At 44.3% G+C, this 19,250-nt stretch overlaps 27 non-coding genes across 27 annotated transcripts; all 27 read right to left on the bottom strand.

Annotated features, from left to right (window-relative positions):
• Positions 1 to 1,047: 1,047 nt before the first annotated feature.
• trnat-agu (transfer RNA threonine (anticodon AGU)) lies at positions 1,048 to 1,121 on the bottom strand. The gene has a single exon. It is a non-coding gene; the product is annotated as a tRNA-Thr (tRNA).
• A 1,005-nt stretch (positions 1,122 to 2,126) lies between these two features.
• trnar-ucu (transfer RNA arginine (anticodon UCU)) lies at positions 2,127 to 2,215 on the bottom strand. The gene is given in 2 exon segments: positions 2,127 to 2,162; positions 2,179 to 2,215. It is a non-coding gene; the product is annotated as a tRNA-Arg (tRNA).
• A 689-nt stretch (positions 2,216 to 2,904) lies between these two features.
• Positions 2,905 to 2,978, bottom strand: trnat-ugu (transfer RNA threonine (anticodon UGU)). Its single transcript has one exon. It is a non-coding gene; the product is annotated as a tRNA-Thr (tRNA).
• A 1,267-nt stretch (positions 2,979 to 4,245) lies between these two features.
• trnat-agu (transfer RNA threonine (anticodon AGU)) lies at positions 4,246 to 4,319 on the bottom strand. The gene has a single exon. It is a non-coding gene; the product is annotated as a tRNA-Thr (tRNA).
• A 1,005-nt stretch (positions 4,320 to 5,324) lies between these two features.
• trnar-ucu (transfer RNA arginine (anticodon UCU)) lies at positions 5,325 to 5,413 on the bottom strand. Its single transcript is given in 2 exon segments — positions 5,325 to 5,360; positions 5,377 to 5,413. It is a non-coding gene; the product is annotated as a tRNA-Arg (tRNA).
• A 433-nt stretch (positions 5,414 to 5,846) lies between these two features.
• On the bottom strand, positions 5,847 to 5,920 carry trnat-agu (transfer RNA threonine (anticodon AGU)). Its single transcript has one exon. It is a non-coding gene; the product is annotated as a tRNA-Thr (tRNA).
• Positions 5,921 to 6,106: 186 nt separating this feature from the next.
• On the bottom strand, positions 6,107 to 6,180 carry trnat-ugu (transfer RNA threonine (anticodon UGU)). Its single transcript has one exon. It is a non-coding gene; the product is annotated as a tRNA-Thr (tRNA).
• Positions 6,181 to 6,926: 746 nt separating this feature from the next.
• trnar-ucu (transfer RNA arginine (anticodon UCU)) lies at positions 6,927 to 7,015 on the bottom strand. Its single transcript is given in 2 exon segments — positions 6,927 to 6,962; positions 6,979 to 7,015. It is a non-coding gene; the product is annotated as a tRNA-Arg (tRNA).
• A 432-nt stretch (positions 7,016 to 7,447) lies between these two features.
• trnat-agu (transfer RNA threonine (anticodon AGU)) lies at positions 7,448 to 7,521 on the bottom strand. Its single transcript has one exon. It is a non-coding gene; the product is annotated as a tRNA-Thr (tRNA).
• Positions 7,522 to 7,707: 186 nt separating this feature from the next.
• trnat-ugu (transfer RNA threonine (anticodon UGU)) lies at positions 7,708 to 7,781 on the bottom strand. Its single transcript has one exon. It is a non-coding gene; the product is annotated as a tRNA-Thr (tRNA).
• Positions 7,782 to 8,526: 745 nt separating this feature from the next.
• On the bottom strand, positions 8,527 to 8,615 carry trnar-ucu (transfer RNA arginine (anticodon UCU)). The gene is given in 2 exon segments: positions 8,527 to 8,562; positions 8,579 to 8,615. It is a non-coding gene; the product is annotated as a tRNA-Arg (tRNA).
• Positions 8,616 to 9,049: 434 nt separating this feature from the next.
• Positions 9,050 to 9,123, bottom strand: trnat-agu (transfer RNA threonine (anticodon AGU)). Its single transcript has one exon. It is a non-coding gene; the product is annotated as a tRNA-Thr (tRNA).
• A 1,526-nt stretch (positions 9,124 to 10,649) lies between these two features.
• On the bottom strand, positions 10,650 to 10,723 carry trnat-agu (transfer RNA threonine (anticodon AGU)). The gene has a single exon. It is a non-coding gene; the product is annotated as a tRNA-Thr (tRNA).
• Positions 10,724 to 10,909: 186 nt separating this feature from the next.
• On the bottom strand, positions 10,910 to 10,983 carry trnat-ugu (transfer RNA threonine (anticodon UGU)). Its single transcript has one exon. It is a non-coding gene; the product is annotated as a tRNA-Thr (tRNA).
• A 746-nt stretch (positions 10,984 to 11,729) lies between these two features.
• On the bottom strand, positions 11,730 to 11,818 carry trnar-ucu (transfer RNA arginine (anticodon UCU)). The gene is given in 2 exon segments: positions 11,730 to 11,765; positions 11,782 to 11,818. It is a non-coding gene; the product is annotated as a tRNA-Arg (tRNA).
• A 433-nt stretch (positions 11,819 to 12,251) lies between these two features.
• trnat-agu (transfer RNA threonine (anticodon AGU)) lies at positions 12,252 to 12,325 on the bottom strand. Its single transcript has one exon. It is a non-coding gene; the product is annotated as a tRNA-Thr (tRNA).
• Positions 12,326 to 12,511: 186 nt separating this feature from the next.
• trnat-ugu (transfer RNA threonine (anticodon UGU)) lies at positions 12,512 to 12,585 on the bottom strand. The gene has a single exon. It is a non-coding gene; the product is annotated as a tRNA-Thr (tRNA).
• Positions 12,586 to 13,331: 746 nt separating this feature from the next.
• trnar-ucu (transfer RNA arginine (anticodon UCU)) lies at positions 13,332 to 13,420 on the bottom strand. Its single transcript is given in 2 exon segments — positions 13,332 to 13,367; positions 13,384 to 13,420. It is a non-coding gene; the product is annotated as a tRNA-Arg (tRNA).
• A 433-nt stretch (positions 13,421 to 13,853) lies between these two features.
• On the bottom strand, positions 13,854 to 13,927 carry trnat-agu (transfer RNA threonine (anticodon AGU)). Its single transcript has one exon. It is a non-coding gene; the product is annotated as a tRNA-Thr (tRNA).
• Positions 13,928 to 14,113: 186 nt separating this feature from the next.
• Positions 14,114 to 14,187, bottom strand: trnat-ugu (transfer RNA threonine (anticodon UGU)). The gene has a single exon. It is a non-coding gene; the product is annotated as a tRNA-Thr (tRNA).
• A 746-nt stretch (positions 14,188 to 14,933) lies between these two features.
• trnar-ucu (transfer RNA arginine (anticodon UCU)) lies at positions 14,934 to 15,022 on the bottom strand. Its single transcript is given in 2 exon segments — positions 14,934 to 14,969; positions 14,986 to 15,022. It is a non-coding gene; the product is annotated as a tRNA-Arg (tRNA).
• Positions 15,023 to 15,716: 694 nt separating this feature from the next.
• On the bottom strand, positions 15,717 to 15,790 carry trnat-ugu (transfer RNA threonine (anticodon UGU)). The gene has a single exon. It is a non-coding gene; the product is annotated as a tRNA-Thr (tRNA).
• Positions 15,791 to 16,536: 746 nt separating this feature from the next.
• On the bottom strand, positions 16,537 to 16,625 carry trnar-ucu (transfer RNA arginine (anticodon UCU)). Its single transcript is given in 2 exon segments — positions 16,537 to 16,572; positions 16,589 to 16,625. It is a non-coding gene; the product is annotated as a tRNA-Arg (tRNA).
• A 693-nt stretch (positions 16,626 to 17,318) lies between these two features.
• trnat-ugu (transfer RNA threonine (anticodon UGU)) lies at positions 17,319 to 17,392 on the bottom strand. Its single transcript has one exon. It is a non-coding gene; the product is annotated as a tRNA-Thr (tRNA).
• A 746-nt stretch (positions 17,393 to 18,138) lies between these two features.
• On the bottom strand, positions 18,139 to 18,227 carry trnar-ucu (transfer RNA arginine (anticodon UCU)). The gene is given in 2 exon segments: positions 18,139 to 18,174; positions 18,191 to 18,227. It is a non-coding gene; the product is annotated as a tRNA-Arg (tRNA).
• Positions 18,228 to 18,659: 432 nt separating this feature from the next.
• On the bottom strand, positions 18,660 to 18,733 carry trnat-agu (transfer RNA threonine (anticodon AGU)). The gene has a single exon. It is a non-coding gene; the product is annotated as a tRNA-Thr (tRNA).
• A 186-nt stretch (positions 18,734 to 18,919) lies between these two features.
• On the bottom strand, positions 18,920 to 18,993 carry trnat-ugu (transfer RNA threonine (anticodon UGU)). Its single transcript has one exon. It is a non-coding gene; the product is annotated as a tRNA-Thr (tRNA).
• Between the last annotated feature and the right edge of the window lie 257 nt (positions 18,994 to 19,250).

Genomic DNA, 19,250 nt, shown 5'->3' with positions numbered 1-19,250 from the left:
AAGAGTTTCAGATCAGAAAGCCACTCTCCCATAATCTGAGGGAAAGGTGCAGTTTGGATTTGAACCTAGCACCTGCTGTTCCCAAGACAGGTGCTCTGGCCAACTTAGTCTTAACACTAAAAGAAAAAACCTCTGGATACGATACTTCCAAACGCAGTTTCATCTAAGACAGTGGGGGGGAAGCAAAATTTACTGTGCTTTCTACTCAGTTACTTTGCACATGCATAAAGAGGCTCTTGTACGACAAATCCAAAAGGCGTGATCTCAACAATAGGTGGCAGTTACTTTTCCCCAAAACCACAGGTTGCCGACGAGTCATTCCTCAAGCCCACTAGGCCCTACACCGTTTTCTAATCTCCCTTATTTAAAACAGCTCAATTAAGTCATCGGCTTTATTGTAGAGTACCCCTAGTATCTGAGCCTGCACTGCGCAATGAAAGAAAGAAGCAAAACGGGATGGACAGATGCCTAAAATGTTAGAAACGCACCACACCTTAAGTCAGTGAAGAAAAAGAGCAAAGCTTGCGACTCTGGTGGGACTCTAACCCACAACCTTTGAATAGCTCAGCTCACAGCCTAGAAGTCCAATGCACTATCCATTGCGCCACAGAGCCTAAGTGCTCTGTTTCCTCTAGAACTGTCGGACAGAAAGCACTTTTTAGTACTCTCTGGCCCATGAAAGAACAGCCAACTGCGGACAAGGCACTGCTGGAATTCAAAGCCAGGATCTCCTGTTTACTAGACAGGCACTTTGACCAACTAAGCCACAGCGCCAAACGACCTTGACACAGGCTAAATGTTTAATTCCAAAAAATAAAAAAAAAACTAACAACGGTAGCGCTGCATGTGGGAATGTCTGGACTTGAAATATTAAAGTCCAATTGGTTAGGCATTACCACACTATGCTATATAAAGGCATCGTCCAAAGCCCTCTTGAACGAGCAGCGTTCTTAAGGATTTGAGTGTTGTTAAGAAACCGACTGCTAAACATCCCGCTGCGTAAGCACTCGTTACTCTTAACAAAAGCAAACACAAAACCTGTACATTAGGCACTGCTGGGATTTGAACCCAGGATCTCCTGTTTACTAGACAGGCGCTTTGACCAACTAAGCCACAGCGCCAACACTGAATAGGAGGCAAGACGTTTTTCCACACAGAGACCAAAAAAAGACAGCAAGTCTTAAAATGGCAAGCAAAGAGGTTGTTTAACTCTATTTGTCGCACTATTCATTACGCCTCAAAGCTATACAATTTTATAATTCATTCCGGTGAGCTCTATAAAACAAGCACACGCACCACCTGGACTAAGGCGCTGCTGGGATTTGAGCCCAGGATCTCGTGTTTACAAGACAGGCGTTTTGACCAGCTAAGCCACAGCGCCACAGAAATTCGCAGTAAGAGACATTTGCCCGATAACAAAAATCAAGAAGAAAAAATACTACACAACAAAAACCAGCATGTCAGGATGCAGAAAATGCTGACAAGCCGGACGCGGTGTTTTAGAGTCTGGATGATCATGTCTCAAGCCTGACCATGTCATCCAAACCCAGAGTCAGCTCGGAAAATGGAAATCAGGACAAACATATGCTATCGGCCATTGAAAGAGTTTCAGATCAGAAAGCCAATCTCCCATAATCTGAGGGAAAGGTGCAGTTTGGATTTGAACCTAGCACCTGCTGTTCCCAAGACAGGTGCTCTGGCCAACTTAGTCTTAACACTAAAAGAAAAAACCTCTGGATACGATACTTCCAAACGCAGTTTCATCTAAGACAGTGGGGGGGAAGCAAAATTTACTGTGCTTTCTACTCAGTTACTTTGCACATGCATAAAGAGGCTCTTGTACGACAAATCCAAAAGGCGTGATCTCAACAATAGGTGGCAGTTACTTTTCCCCAAAACCACAGGTTGCCGACGAGTCATTCCTCAAGCCCACTAGGCCCTACACCGTTTTCTAATCTCCCTTATTTAAAACAGCTCAATTAAGTCATCGGCTTTATTGTAGAGTACCCCTAGTATCTGAGCCTGCACTGCGCAATGAAAGAAAGAAGCAAAACGGGATGGACAGATGCCTAAAATGTTAGAAACGCACCACACCTTAAGTCAGTGAAGAAAAAGAGCAAAGCTTGCGACTCTGGTGGGACTCTAACCCACAACCTTTGAATAGCTCAGCTCACAGCCTAGAAGTCCAATGCGCTATCCATTGCGCCACAGAGCCTAAGTGCTCTGTTTCCTCTAGAACTGTCGGACAGAAAGCACTTTTTAGTACTCTCTGGCCCATGAAAGAACAGCCAACTGCGGACAAGGCACTGCTGGAATTCAAAGCCAGGATCTCCTGTTTACTAGACAGGCACTTTGACCAACTAAGCCACAGCGCCAAACGACCTTGACACAGGCTAAATGTTTAATTCCAAAAAAAAAAAAACTAACAACGGTAGCGCTGCATGTGGGAATGTCTGGACTTGAAATATTAAAGTCCAATTGGTTAGGCATTACCACACTATGCTATATAAAGGCATCGTCCAAAGCCCTCTTGAACGAGCAGCGTTCTTAAGGATTTGAGTGTTGTTAAGAAACCGACTGCTAAACATCCCGCTGCGTAAACACTTGTTACTCTTAACAAAAGCAAACACAAAACCTGTACATTAGGCACTGCTGGGATTTGAATCCAGGATCTCCTGTTTACTAGACAGGCGCTTTGACCAACTAAGCCACAGCGCCAACGCTGAATAGGAGGCAAGACGTTTTTGCACACAGAGACCAAAAAAAGACAGCAAGTCTTAAAATGGCAAGCAAAGAGGTTGTTTAACTCTATTTGTCGCACTATTCATTACGCCTCAAAGCTATACAATTTTATAATTCATTCCGGTGAGCTCTATAAAACAAGCACACGCACCACCTGGACTAAGGCGCTGCTGGGATTTGAGCCCAGGATCTCCTGTTTACAAGACAGGCGCTTTGACCAGCTAAGCCACAGCGCCACAGAAATTCGCAGTAAGAGACATTTGCCCGATAACAAAAATCGAAGAAGAAAAAATAATACACAACAAAAACCAGCATGTCAGGATGCAGCAAATGCTGACAAGCCGGACGCGGTCTTTTAGAGTCTGGATGATCATGTCTCAAGCCTGACCATGTCATCCAAACCCAGAGTCAGCTCGGAAAATGGAAATCAGGACAAACATATGCTATCGGCCATTGAAAGAGTTTCAGATCAGAAAGCCACTCTCCCATAATCTGAGGGAAAGGTGCAGTTTGGATTTGAACCTAGCACCTGCTGTTCCCAAGACAGGTGCTCTGGCCAACTTAGTCTTAACACTAAAAGAAAAAACCTCTGGATACGATACTTCCAAACGCAGTTTCATCTAAGACAGTGGGGGGGAAGCAAAATTTACTGTGCTTTCTACTCAGTTACTTTGCACATGCATAAAGAGGCTCTTGTACGACAAATCCAAAAGGCGTGATCTCAACAATAGGTGGCAGTTACTTTTCCCCAAAACCACAGGTTGCCGACGAGTCATTCCTCAAGCCCACTAGGCCCTACACCGTTTTCTAATCTCCCTTATTTAAAACAGCTCAATTAAGTCATCGGCTTTATTGTAGAGTACCCCTAGTATCTGAGCCTGCACTGCGCAATGAAAGAAAGAAGCAAAACGGGATGGACAGATGCCTAAAATGTTAGAAACGCACCACACCTTAAGTCAGTGAAGAAAAAGAGCAAAGCTTGCAACTCTGGTGGGACTCGAACCCACAACCTTTGAATGGCTCAGCTCACAGCCTAGAAGTCCAATGCGCTATCCATTGCGCCGCAGAGCCTAAGTGCTCTAATTCCTCTAGAACTGTCACACAGAAAGCACTTTTTAGTACTCTCTGGCCCATGAAAGAACAGCCAACTGCAGACAAGGCACTGCTGGAATTCAAAGCCAGGATCTCCTGTTTACTAGACAGGCACTTTGACCAACTAAGCCACAGCGCCAAACGACCTTGACACAAGCTAAATGTTTAATTCCAAAAAAAAAAAAAAAACTAACAACGGTAGAGCTGCATGTGGGAATGTCTGGACTTGAAATATTAAAGTCCAATTGGTTAGGCATTACCACACTATGCTATATAAAGGCATCGTCCAAAGCCCTCTTGAACGAGCAGCGTTCTTAAGGATTTGAGTGTTGTTAAGAAACCGACTGCTAAACATCCCGCTGCGTAAGCACTCGTTACTCTTAACAAAAGCAAACACAAAACCTGTACATTAGGCACTGCTGGGATTTGAACCCAGGATCTCCTGTTTACTAGACAGGCGCTTTGACCAACTAAGCCACAGCGCCAACACTGAATAGGAGGCAAGACGTTTTTCCACACAGAGACCAAAAAAAGACAGCAAGTCTTAAAATGGCAAGCAAAGAGGTTGTTTAACTCTATTTGTCGCACTATTCATTACGCCTCAAAGCTATACAATTTTATAATTCATTCCGGTGAGCTCTATAAAACAAGCACACGCACCACCTGGACTAAGGCGCTGCTGGGATTTGAGCCCAGGATCTCCTGTTTACAAGACAGACGTTTTGACCAGCTAAGCTACAGCGCCACAGAAATTCGCAGTAAGAGACATTTGTCAGATAACAAAAATCAAGAAGAAAAAATATTACACAACAAAAACCAGCATGTCAGGATGCAGAAAATGCTGACAAGCCGGACGCGGTCTTTTAGAGTCTGGATGATCATGTCTCAAGCCTGACCATGTCATCCAAACCCAGAGTCAGCTCGGAAAATGGAAATCAGGACAAACATATGCTATCGGCCATTGAAAGAGTTTCAGATCAGAAAGCCACTCTCCCATAATCTGAGGGAAAGGTGCAGTTTGGATTTGAACCTAGCACCTGCTGTTCCCAAGACAGGTGCTCTGGCCAACTTAGTCTTAACACTAAAAGAAAAAACCTCTGGATACGATACTTCCAAACGCAGTTTCATCTAAGACAGTGGGGGGGAAGCAAAATTTACTGTGCTTTCTACTCAGTTACTTTGCACATGCATAAAGAGGCTCTTGTACGACAAATCCAAAAGGCGTGATCTCAACAATAGGTGGCAGTTACTTTTCCCCAAAACCACAGGTTGCCGACGAGTCATTCCTCAAGCCCACTAGGCCCTACACCGTTTTCTAATCTCCCTTATTTAAAACAGCTCAATTAAGTCATCGGCTTTATTGTAGAGTACCCCTAGTATCTGAGCCTGCACTGCGCAATGAAAGAAAGAAGCAAAACGGGATGGACAGATGCCTAAAATGTTAGAAACGCACCACACCTTAAGTCAGTGAAGAAAAAGAGCAAAGCTTGCGACTCTGGTGGGACTCTAACCCACAACCTTTGAATAGCTCAGCTCACAGCCTAGAAGTCCAATGCGCTATCCATTGCGCCACAGAGCCTAAGTGCTCTGTTTCCTCTAGAACTGTCGGACAGAAAGCACTTTTTAGTACTCTCTGGCCCATGAAAGAACAGCCAACTGCGGACAAGGCACTGCTGGAATTCAAAGCCAGGATCTCCTGTTTACTAGAAAGGCACTTTGACCAACTAAGCCACAGCGCCAAACGACCTTGACACAGGCTAAATGTTTAATTCCAAAAAAAAAAAAAAAAACTAACAACGGTAGCGCTGCATGTGGGAATGTCTGGACTTGAAATATTAAAGTCCAATTGGTTAGGCATTACCACACTATGCTATATAAAGGCATCGTCCAAAGCCTTCTTGAACGAGCAGCGTTCTTAAGGATTTGAGTGTTGTTAAGAAACCGACTGCTAAACATCCCGCTGCGTAAACACTCGTTACTCTTAACAAAAGCAAACACAAAACCTGTACATTAGGCACTGCTGGGATTTGAACCCAGGATCTCCTGTTTACTAGACAGGCGCTTTAACCAACTAAGCCACAGCGCCAACGCTGTTTAGGAGGCAAGACGTTTTTGCACACAGAGACCAAAAAAAGACAGCAAGTCTTAAAATGGCAAGCAAAGAGGTTGTTTAACTCTATTTGTCGCACTATTCATTACGCCTCAAAGCTATACAATTTTATAATTCATTCCGGTGAGCTCTATAAAACAAGCACACGCACCACCTGGACTAAGGCGCTGCTGGGATTTGAGCCCAGGATCTCCTGTTTACAAGACAGGCGCTTTCACCAGCTAAGCCACAGCGCCACAGAATTTCGCAGTAAGAGACATTTGCCCGATAACAAAAATCGAAGAAGAAAAAATAATACACAACAAAAACCAGCATGTCAGGATGCAGCAAATGCTGACAAGCCGGACGCGGTCTTTTAGAGTCTGGATGATCATGTCTCAAGCCTGACCATGTCATCCAAACCCAGAGTCAGCTCGGAAAATGGAAATCAGGACAAACATATGCTATCGGCCATTGAAAGAGTTTCAGATCAGAAAGCCACTCTCCCATAATCTGAGGGAAAGGTGCAGTTTGGATTTGAACCTAGCACCTGCTGTTCCCAAGACAGGTGCTCTGGCCAACTTAGTCTTAACACTAAAAGAAAAAACCTCTGGATACGATACTTCCAAACGCAGTTTCATCTAAGACAGTGGTGGGGAAGCAAAATTTACTGTGCTTTCTACTCAGTTACTTTGCACATGCATAAAGAGGCTCTTGTACGACAAATCCAAAAGGCGTGATCTCAACAATAGGTGGCAGTTACTTTTCCCCAAAACCACAGGTTGCCGACGAGTCATTCCTCAAGCCCACTAGGCCCTACACCGTTTTCTAATCTCCCTTATTTAAAACAGCTCAATTAAGTCATCGGCTTTATTGTAGAGTACCCCTAGTATCTGAGCCTGCACTGCGCAATGAAAGAAAGAAGCAAAACGGGATGGACAGATGCCTAAAATGTTAGAAACGCACCACACCTTAAGTCAGTGAAGAAAAAGAGCAAAGCTTGCGACTCTGGTGGGACTCGAACCCACAACCTTTGAATGGCTCAGCTCACAGCCTAGAAGTCCAATGCGCTATCCATTGCGCCACAGAGCCTAAGTGCTCTGCTTCCTCTAGAACTGTCACACAGAAAGCACTTTTTAGTACTCTCTGGCCCATGAAAGAACAGCCAACTGCGGACAAGGCACTGCTGGAATTCAAAGCCAGGATCTCCTGTTTACTAGACAGGCACTTTGACCAACTAAGCCACAGCGCCAAACGACCTTGACACAAGCTAAATGTTTAATTCCAAAAAAAAAAAAAAAACTAACAACGGTAGAGCTGCATGTGGGAATGTCTGGACTTGAAATATTAAAGTCCAATTGGTTAGGCATTACCACACTATGCTATATAAAGGCATCGTCCAAAGCCCTCTTGAACGAGCAGCGTTCTTAAGGATTTGAGTGTTGTTAAGAAACCGACTGCTAAACATCCCGCTGCGTAAGCACTCGTTACTCTTAACAAAAGCAAACACAAAACCTGTACATTAGGCACTGCTGGGATTTGAACCCAGGATCTCCTGTTTACTAGACAGGCGCTTTGACCAACTAAGCCACAGCACCAACACTGAATAGGAGGCAAGACGTTTTTCCACACAGAGACCAAAAAAAGACAGCAAGTCTTAAAATGGCAAGCAAAGAGGTTGTTTAACTCTATTTGTCGCACTATTCATTACGCCTCAAAGCTATACAATTTTATAATTCATTCCGGTGAGCTCTATAAAACAAGCACACGCACCACCTGGACTAAGGCGCTGCTGGGATTTGAGCCCAGGATCTCCTGTTTACAAGACAGACGCTTTGACCAGCTAAGCTACAGCGCCACAGAAATTCACAGTAAGAGACATTTGTCAGATAACAAAAATCAAGAAGAAAAAATAATACACAACAAAAACCAGCATGTCAGGATGCAGAAAATGCTGACAAGCCGGACGCGGTCTTTTAGAGTCTGGATGATCATGTCTCAAGCCTGACCATGTCATCCAAACCCAGAGTCAGCTCGGAAAATGGAAATCAAGACAAACATATGCTATCGGCCATTGAAAGAGTTTCAGATCAGAAAGCCACTCTCCCATAATCTGAGGGAAAGGTGCAGTTTGGATTTGAACCTAGCACCTGCTGTTCCCAAGACAGGTGCTCTGGCCAACTTAGTCTTAACACTAAAAGAAAAAACCTCTGGATACGATACTTCCAAACGCAGTTTCATCTAAGACAGTGGGGGGGAAGCAAAATTTACTGTGCTTTCTACTCAGTTACTTTGCACATGCATAAAGAGGCTCTTGTACGACAAATCCAAAAGGCGTGATCTCAACAATAGGTGGCAGTTACTTTTCCCCAAAACCACAGGTTGCCGACGAGTCATTCCTCAAGCCCACTAGGCCCTACACCGTTTTCTAATCTCCCTTATTTAAAACAGCTCAATTAAGTCATCGGCTTTATTGTAGAGTACCCCTAGTATCTGAGCCTGCACTGCGCAATGAAAGAAAGAAGCAAAACGGGATGGACAGATGCCTAAAATGTTAGAAACGCACCACACCTTAAGTCAGTGAAGAAAAAGAGCAAAGCTTGCGACTCTGGTGGGACTCTAACCCACAACCTTTGAATAGCTCAGCTCACAGCCTAGAAGTCCAATGCGCTATCCATTGCGCCACAGAGCCTAAGTGCTCTGTTTCCTCTAGAACTGTCGGACAGAAAGCACTTTTTAGTACTCTCTGGCCCATGAAAGAACAGCCAACTGCGGACAAGGCACTGCTGGAATTCAAAGCCAGGATCTCCTGTTTACTAGAAAGGCACTTTGACCAACTAAGCCACAGCGCCAAACTACCTTGACACAGGCTAAATATTTAATTCCAAAAAAAAAAAAAAAAAACTAACAACGGTAGCGCTGCATGTGGGAATGTCTGGACTTGAAATATTAAAGTCCAATTGGTTAGGCATTACCACACTATGCTATATAAAGGCATCGTCCAAAGCCTTCTTGAACGAGCAGCGTTCTTAAGGATTTGAGTGTTGTTAAGAAACCGACTGCTAAACATCCCGCTGCGTAAACACTCGTTACTCTTAACAAAAGCAAACACAAAACCTGTACATTAGGCACTGCTGGGATTTGAACCCAGGATCTCCTGTTTACTAGACAGGCGCTTTGACCAACTAAGCCACAGCGCCAACACTGAATAGGAGGCAAGACGTTTTTGCACACAGAGACCAAAAAAAGACAGCAAGTCTTAAAATGGCAAGCAAAGAGGTTGTTTAACTCTATTTGTCGCACTATTCATTACGCCTCAAAGCTATACAATTTTATAATTCATTCCGGTGAGCTCTATAAAACAAGCACACGCACCACCTGGACTAAGGCGCTGCTGGGATTTGAGCCCAGGATCTCGTGTTTACAAGACAGGCGTTTTGACCAGCTAAGCCACAGCGCCACAGAATTTCGCGGTAAGAGACATTTGCCCGATAACAAAAATCAAGAAGAAAAAATAATACACAACAAAAACCAGCATGTCAGGATGCAGAAAATGCTGACAAGCCGGACGCGGTCTTTTAGAGTCTGGATGATCATGTCTCAAGCCTGACCATGTCATCCAAACCCAGAGTCAGCTCGGAAAATGGAAATCAGGACAAACATATGCTATCGGCCATTGAAAGAGTTTCAGATCAGAAAGCCACTCTCCCATAATCTGAGGGAAAGGTGCAGTTTGGATTTGAACCTAGCACCTGCTGTTCCCAAGACAGGTGCTCTGGCCAACTTAGTCTTAACACTAAAAGAAAAAACCTCTGGATACGATACTTCCAAACGCAGTTTCATCTAAGACAGTGGGGGGGAAGCAAAATTTACTGTGCTTTCTACTCAGTTACTTTGCACATGCATAAAGAGGCTCTTGTACGACAAATCCAAAAGGCGTGATCTCAACAATAGGTGGCAGTTACTTTTCCCCAAAACCACAGGTTGCCGACGAGTCATTCCTCAAGCCCACTAGGCCCTACACCGTTTTCTAATCTCCCTTATTTAAAACAGCTCAATTAAGTCATCGGCTTTATTGTAGAGTACCCCTAGTATCTGAGCCTGCACTGCGCAATCAAAGAAAGAAGCAAAACGGGATGGACAGATGCCTAAAATGTTAGAAACGCACCACACCTTAAGTCAGTGAAGAAAAAGAGCAAAGCTTGCGACTCTGGTGGGACTCTAACCCACAACCTTTGAATAGCTCAGCTCACAGCCTAGAAGTCCAATGCGCTATCCATTGCACCACAGAGCCTAAGTGCTCTGTTTCCTCTAGAACTGTCGGACAGAAAGCACTTTTTAGTACTCTCTGGCCCATGAAAGAACAGCCAACTGCGGACAAGGCACTGCTGGAATTCAAAGCCAGGATCTCCTGTTTACTAGACAGGCACTTTGACCAACTAAGCCACAGCGCCAAACGACCTTGACACAGGCTAAATGTTTAATTCCAAAAAAAAAAAAAAAACTAACAACGGTAGCGCTGCATGTGGGAATGTCTGGACTTGAAATATTAAAGTCCAATTGGTTAGGCATTACCACACTATGCTATATAAAGGCATCGTCCAAAGCCTTCTTGAACGAGCAGCGTTCTTAAGGATTTGAGTGTTGTTAAGAAACCGACTGCTAAACATCCCGCTGCGTAAACACTCGTTACTCTTAACAAAAGCAAACACAAAACCTGTACATTAGGCACTGCTGGGATTTGAACCCAGGATCTCCTGTTTACTAGACAGGCGCTTTGACCAACTAAGCCACAGCGCCAACGCTGTTTAGGAGGCAAGACGTTTTTGCACACAGAGACCAAAAAAAGACAGCAAGTCTTAAAATGGCAAGCAAAGAGGTTGTTTAACTCTATTTGTCGCACTATTCATTACGCCTCAAAGCTATACAATTTTATAATTCATTCCGGTGAGCTCTATAAAACAAGCACACGCACCACCTGGACTAAGGCGCTGCTGGGATTTGAGCCCAGGATCTCCTGTTTACAAGACAGGCGCTTTCACCAGCTAAGCCACAGCGCCACAGAAATTCGCAGTAAGAGACATTTGCCCGATAACAAAAATCGAAGAAGAAAAAATAATACACAACAAAAACCAGCATGTCAGGATGCAGCAAATGCTGACAAGCCGGACGCGGTCTTTTAGAGTCTGGATGATCATGTCTCAAGCCTGACCATGTCATCCAAACCCAGAGTCAGCTCGGAAAATGGAAATCAGGACAAACATATGCTATCGGCCATTGAAAGAGTTTCAGATCAGAAAGCCACTCTCCCATAATCTGAGGGAAAGGTGCAGTTTGGATTTGAACCTAGCACCTGCTGTTCCCAAGACAGGTGCTCTGGCCAACTTAGTCTTAACACTAAAAGAAAAAACCTCTGGATACGATACTTCCAAACGCAGTTTCATCTAAGACAGTGGGGGGGAAGCAAAATTTACTGTGCTTTCTACTCAGTTACTTTGCACATGCATAAAGAGGCTCTTGTACGACAAATCCAAAAGGCGTGATCTCAACAATAGGTGGCAGTTACTTTTCCCCAAAACCACAGGTTGCCGACGAGTCATTCCTCAAGCCCACTAGGCCCTACACCGTTTTCTAATCTCCCTTATTTAAAACAGCTCAATTAAGTCATCGGCTTTATTGTAGAGTACCCCTAGTATCTGAGCCTGCACTGCGCAATGAAAGAAAGAAGCAAAACGGGATGGACAGATGCCTAAAATGTTAGAAACGCACCACACCTTAAGTCAGTGAAGAAAAAGAGCAAAGCTTGCGACTCTGGTGGGACTCTAACCCACAACCTTTGAATAGCTCAGCTCACAGCCTAGAAGTCCAATGCGCTATCCATTGCGCCACAGAGCCTAAGTGCTCTGTTTCCTCTAGAACTGTCGGACAGAAAGCACTTTTTAGTACTCTCTGGCCCATGAAAGAACAGCCAACTGCGGACAAGGCACTGCTGGAATTCAAAGCCAGGATCTCCTGTTTACTAGACAGGCACTTTGACCAACTAAGCCACAGCGCCAAACGACCTTGACACAGGCTAAATGTTTAATTCCAAAAAATAAAAAAAAAACTAACAACGGTAGCGCTGCATGTGGGAATGTCTGGACTTGAAATATTAAAGTCCAATTGGTTAGGCATTACCACACTATGCTATATAAAGGCATCGTCCAAAGCCTTCTTGAACGAGCAGCGTTCTTAAGGATTTGAGTGTTGTTAAGAAACCGACTGCTAAACATCCCGCTGCGTAAACACTCGTTACTCTTAACAAAAGCAAACACAAAACCTGTACATTAGGCACTGCTGGGATTTGAACCCAGGATCTCCTGTTTACTAGACAGGCGCTTTGACCAACTAAGCCACAGCGCCAATGCTGTTTAGGAGGCAAGACGTTTTTGCACACAGAGACCAAAAAAAGACAGCAAGTCTTAAAATGGCAAGCAAAGAGGTTGTTTAACTCTATTTGTCGCACTATTCATTACGCCTCAAAGCTATACAATTTTATAATTCATTCCGGTGAGCTCTATAAAACAAGCACACGCACCACCTGGACTAAGGCGCTGCTGGGATTTGAGCCCAGGATCTCCTGTTTACAAGACAGGCGCTTTCACCAGCTAAGCCACAGCGCCACAGAAATTCGCAGTAAGAGACATTTGCCCGATAACAAAAATCGAAGAAGAAAAAATAATACACAACAAAAACCAGCATGTCAGGATGCAGCAAATGCTGACAAGCCGGACGCGGTCTTTTAGAGTCTGGATGATCATGTCTCAAGCCTGACCATGTCATCCAAACCCAGAGTCAGCTCGGAAAATGGAAATCAGGACAAACATATGCTATCGGCCATTGAAAGAGTTTCAGATCAGAAAGCCACTCTCCCATAATCTGAGGGAAAGGTGCAGTTTGGATTTGAACCTAGCACCTGCTGTTCCCAAGACAGGTGCTCTGGCCAACTTAGTCTTAACACTAAAAGAAAAAACCTCTGGATACGATACTTCCAAACGCAGTTTCATCTAAGACAGTGGGGGGGAAGCAAAATTTACTGTGCTTTCTACTCAGTTACTTTGCACATGCATAAAGAGGCTCTTGTACGACAAATCCAAAAGGCGTGATCTCAACAATAGGTGGCAGTTACTTTTCCCCAAAACCACAGGTTGCCGACGAGTCATTCCTCAAGCCCACTAGGCCCTACACCGTTTTCTAATCTCCCTTATTTAAAACAGCTCAATTAAGTCATCGGCTTTATTGTAGAGTACCCCTAGTATCTGAGCCTGCACTGCGCAATGAAAGAAAGAAGCAAAACGGGATGGACAGATGCCTAAAATGTTAGAAACGCACCTCACCTTAAGTCAGTGAAGAAAAAGAGCAAAGCTTGCGACTCTGGTGGGACTCGAACCCACAACCTTTGAATGGCTCAGCTCACAGCCTAGAAGTCCAATGCGCTATCCATTGCGCCACAGAGCCTAAGTGCTCTGTTTCCTCTAGAACTGTCGGACAGAAAGCACTTTTTAGTACTCTCTGGCCCATGAAAGAACAGCCAACTGCGGACAAGGCACTGCTGGAATTCAAAGCCAGGATCTCCTGTTTACTAGACAGGCACTTTGACCAACTAAGCCACAGCGCCAAACGACCTTGACACAGGCTAAATGTTTAATTCCAAAAAATAAAATAAAAACTAACAACGGTAGCGCTGCATGTGGGAATGTCTGGACTTGAAATATTAAAGTCCAATTGGTTAGGCATTACCACACTATGCTATATAAAGGCATCGTCCAAAGCCTTCTTGAACGAGCAGCGTTCTTAAGGATTTGAGTGTTGTTAAGAAACCGACTGCTAAACATCCCGCTGCGTAAACACTCGTTACTCTTAACAAAAGCAAACACAAAACCTGTACATTAGGCACTGCTGGGATTTGAACCCAGGATCTCCTGTTTACTAGACAGGCGCTTTGACCAACTAAGCCACAGCGCCAATGCTGTTTAGGAGGCAAGACGTTTTTGCACACAGAGACCAAAAAAAGACAGCAAGTCTTAAAATGGCAAGCAAAGAGGTTGTTTAACTCTATTTGTCGCACTATTCATTACGCCTCAAAGCTATACAATTTTATAATTCATTCCGGTGAGGTCTATAAAACAAGCACACGCACCACCTGGACTAAGGCGCTGCTGGGATTTGAGCCCAGGATCTCCTGTTTACAAGACAGGCGCTTTCACCAGCTAAGCCACAGCGCCACAGAAATTCGCAGTAAGAGACATTTGCCCGATAACAAAAATCGAAGAAGAAAAAATAATACACAACAAAAACCAGCATGTCAGGATGCAGCAAATGCTGACAAGCCGGACGCGGTCTTTTAGAGTCTGGATGATCATGTCTCAAGCCTGACCATGTCATCCAAACCCAGAGTCAGCTCGGAAAATGGAAATCAGGACAAACATATGCTATCGGCCATTGAAAGAGTTTCAGATCAGAAAGCCACTCTCCCATAATCTGAGGGAAAGGTGCAGTTTGGATTTGAACCTAGCACCTGCTGTTCCCAAGACAGGTGCTCTGGCCAACTTAGTCTTAACACTAAAAGAAAAAACCTCTGGATACGATACTTCCAAACGCAGTTTCATCTAAGACAGTGGGGGGGAAGCAAAATTTACTGTGCTTTCTACTCAGTTACTTTGCACATGCATAAAGAGGCTCTTGTACGACAAATCCAAAAGGCGTGATCTCAACAATAGGTGGCAGTTACTTTTCCCCAAAACCACAGGTTGCCGACGAGTCATTCCTCAAGCCCACTAGGCCCTACACCGTTTTCTAATCTCCCTTATTTAAAACAGCTCAATTAAGTCATCGGCTTTATTGTAGAGTACCCCTAGTATCTGAGCCTGCACTGCGCAATGAAAGAAAGAAGCAAAACGGGATGGACAGATGCCTAAAATGTTAGAAACGCACCACACCTTAAGTCAGTGAAGAAAAAGAGCAAAGCTTGCGACTCTGGTGGGACTCTAACCCACAACCTTTGAATAGCTCAGCTCACAGCCTAGAAGTCCAATGCGCTATCCATTGCGCCACAGAGCCTAAGTGCTCTGTTTCCTCTAGAACTGTCGGACAGAAAGCACTTTTTAGTACTCTCTGGCCCATGAAAGAACAGCCAACTGCGGACAAGGCACTGCTGGAATTCAAAGCCAGGATCTCCTGTTTACTAGACAGGCACTTTGACCAACTAAGCCACAGCGCCAAACGACCTTGACACAGGCTAAATGTTTAATTCCAAAAAATAAAAAAAAAAACTAACAACGGTAGCGCTGCATGTGGGAATGTCTGGACTTGAAATATTAAAGTCCAATTGGTTAGGCATTACCACACTATGCTATATAAAGGCATCGTCCAAAGCCTTCTTGAACGAGCAGCGTTCTTAAGGATTTGAGTGTTGTTAAGAAACCGACTGCTAAACATCCCGCTGCGTAAACACTCGTTACTCTTAACAAAAGCAAACACAAAACCTGTACATTAGGCACTGCTGGGATTTGAACCCAGGATCTCCTGTTTACTAGACAGGCGCTTTGACCAACTAAGCCACAGCGGCAATGCTGTTTAGGAGGCAAGACGTTTTTGCACACAGAGACCAAAAAAAGACAGCAAGTCTTAAAATGGCAAGCAAAGAGGTTGTTTAACTCTATTTGTCGCACTATTCATTACGCCTCAAAGCTATACAATTTTATAATTCATTCCGGTGAGCTCTATAAAACAAGCACACGCACCACCTGGACTAAGGCGCTGCTGGGATTTGAGCCCAGGATCTCCTGTTTACAAGACAGGCGCTTTCACCAGCTAAGCCACAGCGCCACAGAAATTCGCAGTAAGAGACATTTGCCCGATAACAAAAATCGAAGAAGAAAAAATAATACACAACAAAAACCAGCATGTCAGGATGCAGCAAATGCTGACAAGCCGGACGCGGTCTTTTAGAGTCTGGATGATCATGTCTCAAGCCTGACCATGTCATCCAAACCCAGAGTCAGCTCGGAAAATGGAAATCAGGACAAACATATGCTATCGGCCATTGAAAGAGTTTCAGATCAGAAAGCCACTCTCCCATAATCTGAGGGAAAGGTGCAGTTTGGATTTGAACCTAGCACCTGCTGTTCCCAAGACAGGTGCTCTGGCCAACTTAGTCTTAACACTAAAAGAAAAAACCTCTGGATACGATACTTCCAAACGCAGTTTCATCTAAGACAGTGGGGGGGAAGCAAAATTTACTGTGCTTTCTACTCAGTTACTTTGCACATGCATAAAGAGGCTCTTGTACGACAAATCCAAAAGGCGTGATCTCAACAATAGGTGGCAGTTACTTTTCCCCAAAACCACAGGTTGCCGACGAGTCATTCCTCAAGCCCACTAGGCCCTACACAGTTTTCTAATCTCCCTTATTTAAAACAGCTCAATTAAGTCATCGGCTTTATTGTAGAGTACCCCTAGTATCTGAGCCTGCACTGCGCAATCAAAGAAAGAAGCAAAACGGGATGGACAGATGCCTAAAATGTTAGAAACGCACCACACCTTAAGTCAGTGAAGAAAAAGAGCAAAGCTTGCGACTCTGGTGGGACTCTAACCCACAACCTTTGAATAGCTCAGCTCACAGCCTAGAAGTCCAATGCGCTATCCATTGCGCCACAGAGCCTAAGTGCTCTGTTTCCTCTAGAACTGTCGGACAGAAAGCACTTTTTAGTACTCTCTGGCCCATGAAAGAACAGCCAACTGCGGACAAGGCACTGCTGGAATTCAAAGCCAGGATCTCCTGTTTACTAGACAGGCACTTTGACCAACTAAGCCACAGCGCCAAACGACCTTGACACAGGCTAAATGTTTAATTCCAAAAAATAAAAAAAAAACTAACAACGGTAGCGCTGCATGTGGGAATGTCTGGACTTGAAATATTAAAGTCCAATTGGTTAGGCATTACCACACTATGCTATATAAAGGCATCGTCCAAAGCCTTCTTGAACGAGCAGCGTTCTTAAGGATTTGAGTGTTGTTAAGAAACCGACTGCTAAACATCCCGCTGCGTAAACACTCGTTACTCTTAACAAAAGCAAACACAAAACCTGTACATTAGGCACTGCTAGGATTTGAACCCAGGATCTCCTGTTTACTAGACAGGCGCTTTGACCAACTAAGCCACAGCGCCAATGCTGTTTAGGAGGCAAGACGTTTTTGCACACAGAGACCAAAAAAAGACAGCAAGTCTTAAAATGGCAAGCAAAGAGGTTGTTTAACTCTATTTGTCGCACTATTCATTACGCCTCAAAGCTATACAATTTTATAATTCATTCCGGTGAGCTCTATAAAACAAGCACACGCACCACCTGGACTAAGGCGCTGCTGGGATTTGAGCCCAGGATCTCCTGTTTACAAGACAGGCGCTTTGACCAGCTAAGCCACAGCGCCACAGAAATTCGCAGTAAGAGACATTTGCCCGATAACAAAAATCGAAGAAGAAAAAATAATACACAACAAAAACCAGCATGTCAGGATGCAGCAAATGCTGACAAGCCGGACGCGGTCTTTTAGAGTCTGGATGATCATGTCTCAAGCCTGACCATGTCATCCAAACCCAGAGTCAGCTCGGAAAATGGAAATCAGGACAAACATATGCTATCGGCCATTGAAAGAGTTTCAGATCAGAAAGCCACTCTCCCATAATCTGAGGGAAAGGTGCAGTTTGGATTTGAACCTAGCACCTGCTGTTCCCAAGACAGGTGCTCTGGCCAACTTAGTCTTAACACTAAAAGAAAAAACCTCTGGATACGATACTTCCAAACGCAGTTTCATCTAAGACAGTGGTGGGGAAGCAAAATTTACTGTGCTTTCTACTCAGTTACTTTGCACATGCATAAAGAGGCTCTTGTACGACAAATCCAAAAGGCGTGATCTCAACAATAGGTGGCAGTTACTTTTCCCCAAAACCACAGGTTGCCGACGAGTCATTCCTCAAGCCCACTAGGCCCTACACCGTTTTCTAATCTCCCTTATTTAAAACAGCTCAATTAAGTCATCGGCTTTATTGTAGAGTACCCCTAGTATCTGAGCCTGCACTGCGCAATGAAAGAAAGAAGCAAAACGGGATGGACAGATGCCTAAAATGTTAGAAACGCACCACACCTTAAGTCAGTGAAGAAAAAGAGCAAAGCTTGCGACTCTGGTGGGACTCGAACCCACAACCTTTGAATGGCTCAGCTCACAGCCTAGAAGTCCAATGTGCTATCCATTGCGCCACAGAGCCTAAGTGCTCTGCTTCCTCTAGAACTGTCACACAGAAAGCACTTTTTAGTACTCTCTGGCCCATGAAAGAACAGCCAACTGCGGACAAGGCACTGCTGGAATTCAAAGCCAGGATCTCCTGTTTACTAGACAGGCACTTTGACCAACTAAGCCACAGCGCCAAACGACCTTGACACAAGCTAAATGTTTAATTCCAAAAAAAAAAAAAAAACTAACAACGGTAGAGCTGCATGTGGGAATGTCTGGACTTGAAATATTAAAGTCCAATTGGTTAGGCATTACCACACTATGCTATATAAAGGCATCGTCCAAAGCCCTCTTGAACGAGCAGCGTTCTTAAGGATTTGAGTGTTGTTAAGAAACCGACTGCTAAACATCCCGCTGCGTAAGCACTCGTTACTCTTAACAAAAGCAAACACAAAACCTGTACATTAGGCACTGCTGGGATTTGAACCCAGGATCTCCTGTTTACTAGACAGGCGCTTTGACCAACTAAGCCACAGCGCCAATGCTGTTTAGGAGGCAAGACGTTTTTGCACACAGAGACCAAAAAAAGACAGCAAGTCTTAAAATGGCAAGCAAAGAGGTTGTTTAACTCTATTTGTCGCACTATTCATTACGCCTCAAAGCTATACAATTTTATAATTCATTCCGGTGAGCTCTATAAAACAAGCACACGCACCACCTGGACTAAGGCGCTGCTGGGATTTGAGCCCAGGATCTCCTGTTTACAAGACAGGCGCTTTCACCAGCTAAGCCACAGCGCCACAGAAATTCGCAGTAAGAGACATTTGCCCGATAACAAAAATCGAAGAAGAAAAAATAATACACAACAAAAACCAGCATGTCAGGATGCAGCAAATGCTGACAAGCCGGACGCGGTCTTTTAGAGTCTGGATGATCATGTCTCAAGCCTGACCATGTCATCCAAACCCAGAGTCAGCTCGGAAAATGGAAATCAGGACAAACATATGCTATCGGCCATTGAAAGAGTTTCAGATCAGAAAGCCACTCTCCCATAATC

The sequence above is a fragment of the Danio rerio genome, chromosome 4, assembly GCF_052040795.2.
Source record: "Danio rerio strain M-AB ecotype USA chromosome 4, GRCz13ab, whole genome shotgun sequence".
In the NCBI taxonomy this organism is placed as follows: domain Eukaryota; kingdom Metazoa; phylum Chordata; class Actinopteri; order Cypriniformes; family Danionidae; genus Danio; species Danio rerio.
Note: the sequence above shows the minus strand (reverse complement) of the source record. Positions and strands in the feature narration are given on the sequence as shown.